This window comes from Xyrauchen texanus, chromosome 18, assembly GCF_025860055.1.
Source record: "Xyrauchen texanus isolate HMW12.3.18 chromosome 18, RBS_HiC_50CHRs, whole genome shotgun sequence".
In the NCBI taxonomy this organism is placed as follows: domain Eukaryota; kingdom Metazoa; phylum Chordata; class Actinopteri; order Cypriniformes; family Catostomidae; genus Xyrauchen; species Xyrauchen texanus.
This window is the reverse complement of record NC_068293.1, coordinates 925,991-936,107: the sequence shown is the minus strand read 5'-3', so window position 1 is coordinate 936,107 and position 10,117 is coordinate 925,991.

The following is a 10,117-nucleotide window of genomic DNA, read 5'->3' as shown; positions in this document are numbered from 1 at the left end:
CTCTGTGATAACTTTGGAAGAGCTTGGTAAGGTAATTAAGGCCTTGCCTACAGGCAAGGCTCCCGGGCCAGATGGATTTTGCTGCTGAATGTTTTAGTTCTTATTCTACAGAATTTGCTCAACTTTTGTTAGAATTTATATGCAATCATTAAAGAATGGAAAGCTTCCGCCAACCATGACACAAGCCCAGATCAGTTTGATTCTTAAAAAGGATAAAGATCCAAGTGAGTGTGAGAGTTACTGTCCATTTTCCCTGTTCCAGCTAGACGTAAAAATATTGTAAATGGTGTCAGGTGGGGTTTATTCGAGGCCGTAGCTCTTCTGATACAGTCCATTTCATCAATATCAGGAGGTTAGTGGCTAATGATCAGACTCCAGTCGCTGCCATCTCACTTGATGATGAAAAAGCATTTGATATGGTAGAATGGGATTATCTTTTTAAGATTTTGGAAATATATGGGGTTGGGAATACTTTTATTGGATGGATAAATTTACTTTATAGACACACTGGGTGCGGTACAAACAAATGGATTAATGGATTTTACTTTGGATAGGTGCACCCGGCAGGTTCCCCATTATTTTTCTATCTTGCCCTGCAACAATTAGCAGCCACGATAAGAAAGGAAGATGATTTTTCAGGTGTGGTAGTGGGAGGTATGACCCCACTAGATATACACTCACCTAAAGGATTATTAGGAACACCATACTAATACTGTGTTTGACCCCCTTTCGCCTTCAGAACTGCCTTAATTCTACGTGGCATTGATTCAACAAGGTGCTGAAAGAATTCTTTAGAAATGTTGGCCCATATTGATAGGATAGCATCTTGCAGTTGATGGAGATTTGTGGGATGCACATCCAGGGCACGAAGCTCCTGTTCCACCACATCCCAAAGATGCTCTATTGGGTTGAGATCTGGTGACTGTGGGGGCCATTTTAGTACAGTGAACTCATTGTCATGTTCAAGAAACCAATTTGAAATGATTAGAGCTTTGTGACATGGTGCATTATCCTGCTGGAAGTAGCCATCAGAGGATGGGTACATGGTGGCCATAAAGGGATGGACATGGTCAGAAACAATGCTCAGGTAGGCCGTGGCATTTAAACGATGCCCAATTGGCACTAAGGGGCCTAAAGTGTGCCAAGAAAACATCCCCCACACCATTACACCACCACCACCAGCCTGCACAGTGGTAACAACGCATGATGGATCCATGTTCTCATTCTGTTTACGCCAAATACTGACTCTACCATCTGAATGTCTCAACAGAAATCGAGACTCATCAGACCAGGCAACATTTTTCCAGTCTTCAACTGTCCAATTTTGGTGAGCTCTTGCAAATTGTAGCCTCTTTTTCCTATTTGTACTGGAGAAGAGTGGTACCCGGTGGGGTCTTCTGCTGTTGTAGCCCATCCGCCTCAAGGTTGTGTGTGTTGTGGCTTCACAAATGCTTTGCTGCATACCTCGGTTGTAACGAGTGGTTATTTCAGGCAAAGTTGCTCTTCTATCAGCTTGAATCAGTCAGCCCATTCTCCTCTGACCTCAAGCATCAACAAGGCATTTTCGCCCACAGGACTGCCACATACTGGATTTTTTTCCCTTTTCACACCATTCTTTGTAAACCATAGAAATGGTTGTGCGTGAAAATCCCAGTAACTGAGCAGATTGTGAAATACTCAGACCGGCCCGTCTGGCACCAACAACCATGCCACACTCAAAATTGCTTAACTCACCTTTCTTTCCCATTCTGACATTCAGTTTGGAGTTCAGGAGATTGTCTTGACCAGGACCACACCCCTAAATGCATTGAAGCAACTGCCATGTGATTGGTTGATTAGATAATTGCATTAATGAGAAATTGAACAGGCGTTCCTAATAATCTTTTAGGTGAGTGTATGCCTTGCCTCTACAGAATTATTCATTCCTTTTCTAAGTTCTCAGGATACGGAGTCAAATGGTCTATTCAAAATTCAAAGTTTTGGCTCTGACAGTGTACTGCCCAGTGACGGCTTTTCAGCCTGTGGCCCAAACAAGGCGTTAAGTATTTGGGCATTTTAATCCCAGCAAATGTGTGTGATTTAGTTAGATAAATGTAATGAAATTAATCAAAATTAATTCTATGATTGGGAAGTTTAATATTATTCAAATGAATTGTATTCCAAAACAAACTACCTGTTACAATCTCCCCCTGTAGATGTCACCCTCTCTTATTTCAAGCAATTTGATAGCATAGCGAAGTCCTTCATTTGGAATAGTAAGCGTCCCAGATTACATTTCAATAAATTACATCAGCCGATTGACAAAGGTGGGCTTGGCCTACCCAAGATTTTGAATTTTGTATTATTATGTGTTCAGTCTCAGACACTTGGCTCAACTGTTTAGCCTTCCACTTCTGTCCTCCCTCTATTGTTGTCCCTCTCTCTCTTCCTCTCACTTCTTCTGCCCTTCTCTTTCTCTTTCACTCCCTTCCACTCTCAATGGCTTCCTCTTTTGTCTCTCTCTCCCCCTCTAGTCCTTCATTTGTAGCGTGGCCACATAAGGGGAGGTTTTATATTAAGGTCTATGACTTTAAATGTGTGTCATTTATTCTTAATTGTTATATTGCTTTCTCCTGTTATCTGTGATTCCCCTCAGCTGTTGTGTGTTATTCCCCGATCTCTGTTCACGCGAGATCTTCGCGTGAATTCAGGTTACGTGTTTTCCTGCCACGTAAACAGGAACTAACTGTAATTGTCTATTTAAAGAACCGCTATGCCGGTGTTCGGAGCTCATTTGCGAGTACGCTCACGCACAACAAACCCGCTCATTCATAAATTGGAATACGTTGGTGACTGACCTGAGAGCGCTGAAACGCCGTTCCTCCTGGAAGTATTTCATTTGGCTCGCATGCCAGGATTACTTTTATCAGAGGACATTTGGTCATTCATCACTCATCACTTCATCACTTGATCACGCTCACGGACGATACAAACACCCGGTGAGACTGATCCGAACACTGTATATAACTCTGTGCACTTTGGACTTCACTTTACATGTATATACACCTTGTTTGATTATTATTGTAAATATTATTGGTATTGTAAATACACTTGGGTTTATTGATTTTTCATCGGTGTTGTTATATTTATTTTCTCCACTCTATTACCTATCAATAGAAACGGTACGTAAGATCCCATATTAGTGTGATACTCCTCTTTAATATATTGGAGAGTGTTACATAGTGGTGGCCCGTACGGGGACGTGCTGTTTCTATTTATTGATAGTGTTAATTGTGTTCATTAATATGGAAGACATGACGCAAGTAAATGGAGGAAGAATGAATGTAAATACTGATGAAATTGAGACTGACGTGCATGAGTTCAGGGGTAGCTCTGATGAAACTAAGGATGCTGATTTCACTGCGGGCCCGTTTGTTACCAGACGTAACCCGACAGATGAAATAGCATCTATTCTTAGTTCATTATATAATTCGGATGATGATGAGGATGATGATGAAAAAGAAATGATGAATATAAATGTTGTACAGACAATGCAGATGGAGATCGATAAACTTAAGGTGGATTTATTGGCTCTAAATGCAAAAATACAACATAATGAACAGGAATTACAACAGTCTGTAGAGAGTTCCCTTAATAGGGAAACTAGTTTCCGGGAGTCAGTGGACGCTAGCTTAGCAGACTTAGAAGATCATTTTCAGAGGTCTGTAGAGAAGTTGGAGAGAGCGGTGGTGGATTGTTTCCTGCGGAGAGATGCAAGATGGGAAAATCAAATGAAAAAAATTAGATTCACCAGTAGCCCATCTCGATCTCAAATACAGCCTTTTTACCCTGCTCCTTCCCCATCTACAGCTAATGTCTTGAATACTCCCGTACCAGCTACAAGACTTAAAGTCCCTCCTGTAAATAGAGGCAACGCTACCTATGACGTCACTGCTGGAGCACAAAGATCGAACCTGGCTCACCCTTCATGTATGCCCAGTATGTCATCTTTCTGTGGGAAACCTCCCATCCGCCTGGAATTTCCTTCCTTCGGTGAGTCTAGCGAAACATCCGACGTACTCCATTTCGTCGAACAGGTCGAAAATTATCTGGCCATTAGACCCCTACCTAGTGTGGAGCTCGTTGGCACCCTGAGTACAGTGCTCAAAGGACCCGCTTTAAGCTGGTGGAAGGCAGAAAAAAACAAGGTAACAGATTGGCAATCCTTCAAAGATGCTTTTATGTCTGCTTTTCTCCCAGATGATTACCTCACTGAGGTAGAAGACAAGTTAAGATCACTGGTGCAGCAACCCAATCAGCGTTTGAGAGATTTCGCCTATGATTATCGAGCCCTCTGCCTCAAATGGAAGCCAGCTATCACTGAAGAGGAGATGGTGAGCCGTATTCTCAATAACATCAACCCAAGGGTTGCGGGCTGTCTGAGAGGCACGGTGAAAACAGTGGAACAGCTGGTGAAGGTGGGATCTATGGTGGAGAAGGACTGGATGGGAGCAAAAGATTACTGGCAGAAAGTGGGTAAATTGAACAGCAAAGAAACCACAAATAAAAGACCACCTGAACGCCATACTGCTAAAAATCTAGCAGGAGTATCCATTGCTCAACCCCACCCTATGACATCTCTTCTAGTAGTGCCTGTGACGATAAAAGGACAAGAGGTGAAGGCGGTACTGGATACAGGAGCACATACACCCTTATGCAGGAGAGCCTCTGGAGACAGTTAGGAGGGAAGCTAAACCTGACCCTTCAGCCCCTCTTCAACGGTTCATTATGGCTGATGGAAAGATGCACCAGGCGATTAGCAAGAGATCAGTCTGTTATGAGTGGCATGACAAAATATGCAGGTTGGACACCTATGTGATGAAGGATGCTCACCTGGCATTTCCCCTTATAGCTGGTCTGGACTTCCTGAGAACCGCTGAAGCCATAGTGGATGTCGGACAATGGAGATATGGACTGAAAATGGGCAAAGGATATGTTTATCATCCATTTCTAAATGCACTTCTAAATCCTCTACTGTCTTCATGACTAATGGGTGAAAACCTAGGCATGACTGCTGCGGTGACTCTATTATGCCGTACCTCCAACCTGGAATCCAGCCACATACGACTTACCCACACAAATTGTTCCCAGCTGGGACTCTGACAATCAGGACGAATTGAGAAAGCTGATGGAGAATTGGCCTCATACCACCTCTCAAGTCCTGGGAAAAACATCTGTGGAACAGCACAAAATTACACTCTCTGACGAAGTGCCCTTGAGATCCAGAGCTTATAGGGTCTCACCCTTCAAGAAGAAGATTATCGATGAGCAGGTAGAACAAATGCTACGGGACCATATCATCGAGCCTTCTTTCTCTCCGTGGTCATCATCTGTTGTCCTGGTCCCCAAACCCGATGGTTCCTACAGGTTCTGTGTGGACTATAGGAGACTGAATAGTAAGACCGTACCTGACGCTTATCCAATGCCAATCATCCACGACATCTTGGAGTCCATGGAAGGCGCCTCCTGGTTCAGCACATTGGATTTGCAGTCAGGGTACTGGCAGGTTGAAATGGAGGAAAGTAGCAAAGCCAAAACAGCCTTCATCACCTCCCAAGGACTATTCCAATTCTGCTCCATGCCATATGGATTACGGAATGCAGCTGCCACCTTCCAGAGGCTGATGGAGAAGGTCCTAGCAGAGTTGAGAGGGAAGTTTTGCTTTGTCTATATTGATGACATCATAATCTATTCAAGGTCTTTATCAGAACATGTCCAACACCTGAACACCATCCTGCAACGACTACACCAAGCTTCACTTACACTGAACATGAAGAAGTGTCACTTCTTTAAGAAGCAGCTGAAGTTTCTTGGACATATAGTCTCAGAGAAAGGGGTGGAGGTCGACCCTGAAAAGACCCGAGCGGTGGCTGAATATCCTCCTCCCAAAGACATTAAAGCCCTCCAACGCTTCTTGGGATTAGCCGGGTGGTATCACAAGTTCATTCCCCATTTCGCCGACATCACAGCTCCATTAAACAACCTAAAAAAGAAAGGAGTTAAGTGGGATTGGACGCCTGAGTGCCAGACCAGCCTGGAGACGATTAAACAGCTATTACAAAACCCCCCTGTATTGATGCAGCCTGACCTCAATCAACCTTTCCAGGTTCATACAGACGCCAGTGATGTGGGCTTAGGAGCCATCCTTACCCAGCAAACTCCTGAGGGGGAACGGGTAATAGCATACGCATCACGAACATTGCGTGGACCTGAACTGAATTATTCAACGGCAGAAAAAGAGTGTCTAGCTGTAGTCTGGGCGGTGGAAAAATGGAGACATTACCTGGAAGGAAGACAGTTCGACATCTATAGCGACCATGCTGCCTTAACTTGGGCCTTCAACAGTCCTAAAACCTCCTCTCGGCTGACCCGGTGGACTCTTAGGTTACAGCAATTCATCTTCCAAGTACATCACAGAAGAGGATGTCTGAACCTGGGACCAGATGCCTTGTCACGAGTCTGTGAAGCTCCTGAAAGTGAAGGTGTGCCCTGTCTAGCCATAATAAAACCAAAATGTGCCTCTGACATACCCCACACGTTACAGGAAATCTCACAAGCACAAAGTCATGACAATACGGTGTCTCTCCTCCAACTGGCCCAAAAACCAGAAAGGTTCAGGAAAACCAAATTACCTTTGAGGTCCACCAGGGGGTGCTATATCGCCGGGTTCCTGTAAAGAACAATGGAAATAAATTCCAACTGGTTGTCCCTCAGGCATTAATTCCTGGTTTCTTGCACTATGTACACGATAACCCGCTGGGAGGACATCTGGGACGGCTGAAAACCTTACTGAGGCTCTTGGAGGTGGCGTGGTGGCCAACTGTCCGTAAGGATGTCTGGGAGTATGCAAAAGGATGTGAAACTTGTCAAAAATACAAACATGACAATACAAAACCCAGCGGTTTCTTACAGCACACACAAGTGACGGAACCAAGTCACACTTGGGGGATGGATTTCATGGGACCTTTCCCGACCAGTAAGAAACAAAACGCTTACTTACTGGTGTTTGTGGATTATTACACCAAATGGGTAGAGATGTTCCCCCTTCGAGACAGTAAGACCCCTAAGATCGTAAAAATTCTAAGGGAAGAAATCTTCACCCGTTGGGGGGTCCCAAAATATCTCAGATCGGACAGGGGGCCCAATTCACCTCCAATGTGCTTGCTGAGCTCTGCAAATCCTGGGGAAGTATTCAGAAACTCACAACCAGTTATCACCCTCAGACAAACCTGACGGAGAGAATTAACAGGACGTTAAAAACAATGATTGCGTCATATGTGGGACAACACCATGATAGATGGGACCAGTGGTTGCCTGAATTAAGGTTTGCCATCAACACCGCACATCAGGAAACTACAGGTAGAGCACCTGCTGAATTAATGATGGGCAGACAGCTACACGGTCCACTGGAGAGGTTAATCTGCAAAAACCCCACACCTGACCAAACCTCGTATAACCTAATTGATAGACAGAAAACCATGGCAGAGGAGGTAAAGCTTCGAGTAGGAGTGCAACAATCTAGACAAGCTAGATACTACAATGCCCGACGGAAAGATGCGCAGTTTCAGCCGGGTGATCTAGTCTGGGTTAAAACTCACCCTCTCTCGTCTGCCTCCAATAAATACTCTGCTAAGCTAAGCCCAAATGGGAGGGTCCAGCTGAAGTATTAAAAAAACGGGGCCAATAAATTACACCGTTCAGCTGGGGAGACCCATGTAAAACAGACATTATAAATGTGGTTAACCTGAAACGCTGGTACGGACGATCTCCTCCTATGCCGAAGGCTGGGGGTCTATGTAGCGTGGCCACATAAGGGAGGTTTTATATTAAGGTCTATGACTTTAAATGTGTGTCATTTATTCTTAATTGTTATATTGCTTTCTCCTGTTATCTGTGATTCCCTCAGCTGTTGTGTGTTATTCCCCGATCTCTGTTCACGCGAGATCTTCGCGTGAATTCAGGTTACGTGTTTTCCTGCCACGTAAACAGGAACTAACTGTAATTGTCTATTTAAAGAACCGCTATGCCGGTGTTCGGAGCTCATTTGCGAGTACGCTCACGCACAACAAACCCGCTCATTCATAAATTGGAATACGTTGGTGACTGACCTGAGAGCGCTGAAACGCCGTTCCTCCTGGAAGTATTTCATTTGGCTCGCATGCCAGGATTACTTTTATCAGAGGACATTTGGTCATTCATCACTCATCACTTCATCACTTGATCACGCTCACGGACGATACAAACACCCGGTGAGACTGATCCGAACACTGTATATAACTCTGTGCACTTTGGACTTCACTTTACATGTATATACACCTTGTTTGATTATTATTGTAAATATTATTGGTATTGTAAATACACTTGGGTTTATTGATTTTTCATCGGTGTTGTTATATTTATTTTCTCCACTCTATTACCTATCAATAGAAACGGTACGTAAGATCCCATATTAGTGTGATACTCCTCTTTAATATATTGGAGAGTGTTACACATTTATCTTTCTCCCCCTCTCTCTCCTTCTAGTCTTGTCTCTCTATCTTCTTCCCCTCTCCCTCTCTGTCTCTCTCCCCCATCTCCTCTCTTCCTGGCCCCTGACACACGCACAGGCATGAAGCCACACATATTCAACAGCACACACACACATCAGCTCCCTTTTTTTTCATAATTTTTCACCAATATAGCATTATTTCATATTGGAATAAGTGTTGTTAACACACTTTTCACAACACAGTTGTTAATTACTAATGTATTCAACCTCATTCTGACACTACACTACCTTTATATTTATACTTCTTTACAAGTTTACCTTAATTACCCTGCACATGTAATATTTGACAGTATATGAATACCTGTGCATTATGAGTACGGTATACCTGTGAATTTGTGCTTTTCATACATGTACACATGTAAAGCTATTTTGAGCAATGCCAAAAGTTATTTCTGTTGTTTTCACAGAGAAGTTGTGCCATGTTCCACTTCTCACATACTCATTGCACTGCTTTTCATATTACTTCTATATTTCTTAATGTTTGCCCTTTTAGATTTGAGTCTTTGCTTACACAATCACCTTAATTGCCCTTTTGTTACACTACACATACACCTGTTCATTTGTGCTTTTTAGACATTTAACAAATGTCCTTAACACTTGAGTTATGTTGTTCTCAATGAGCAGTTGTGACATGTCCCACTTCTCACATTGCACTACTTGTACTGTGTCTTATGAAGTTAATATAAACCCCTGTGAATTTGTGCTTTTATACTTTTTACAGGTAGTTACTATACGCAGGGTTGGGAGGATTACTTTTGAAATGTATTCTACAGTATACACTACAGATTACAGAATACATGCTGTAAAATGTAATTTGTAATATATTCCGTTAGATTACTCAAGGTCAGTAACATATTCTAAATAGTTTGGATTACTTCAGCACTGGTAGATTTTTCACTTGTTTTGACTATAAAAACTCTGTCAGTACAGTAAGACAAAATACACATATTAAAAATACATTCTCTGAAAAACCCAAATATCTTATATTTGGGTTATATCTTATATGCAATATCTTATATGCAGTGCTGTTTCTTTAACAAGATAAATCAAATTGATCTTGTTTTAAGGATTTTTACATATTTTTACTGGAAAACAATAAAAAATATCATCAAGAATACGATTGCCCTAATATCAAAGATCTTACTAGAAAAATTGTATTATGGTCCAATGTGAATTTTCTTGATAATTAATATGATGGTGTCTGGTAACATGCATGTAAAATGGCTAGAAATTGCATTTTATCTTAGAAATAAACCATGTGTAAATTGTCAGTTTTATGCTATTTCTTCTGCTCCAAACGTACTTCTCTGTCTGCTCGTATGAATGTAACACATCATAAGAAAGTGTTTCACCGCTGTTCAAATGCACTTTAGATCACATCATTTATATGTTTAACTAAATATTACATGAAACTTCAGTAATCAAAATACTTTTTGAATGTAACTGTATTCTAATTACCAATTATTTAAATTGTAACTGTAGTGGAATACAGTAACTTATATTTTGTATTTTAAATACGTAATCCTGTTA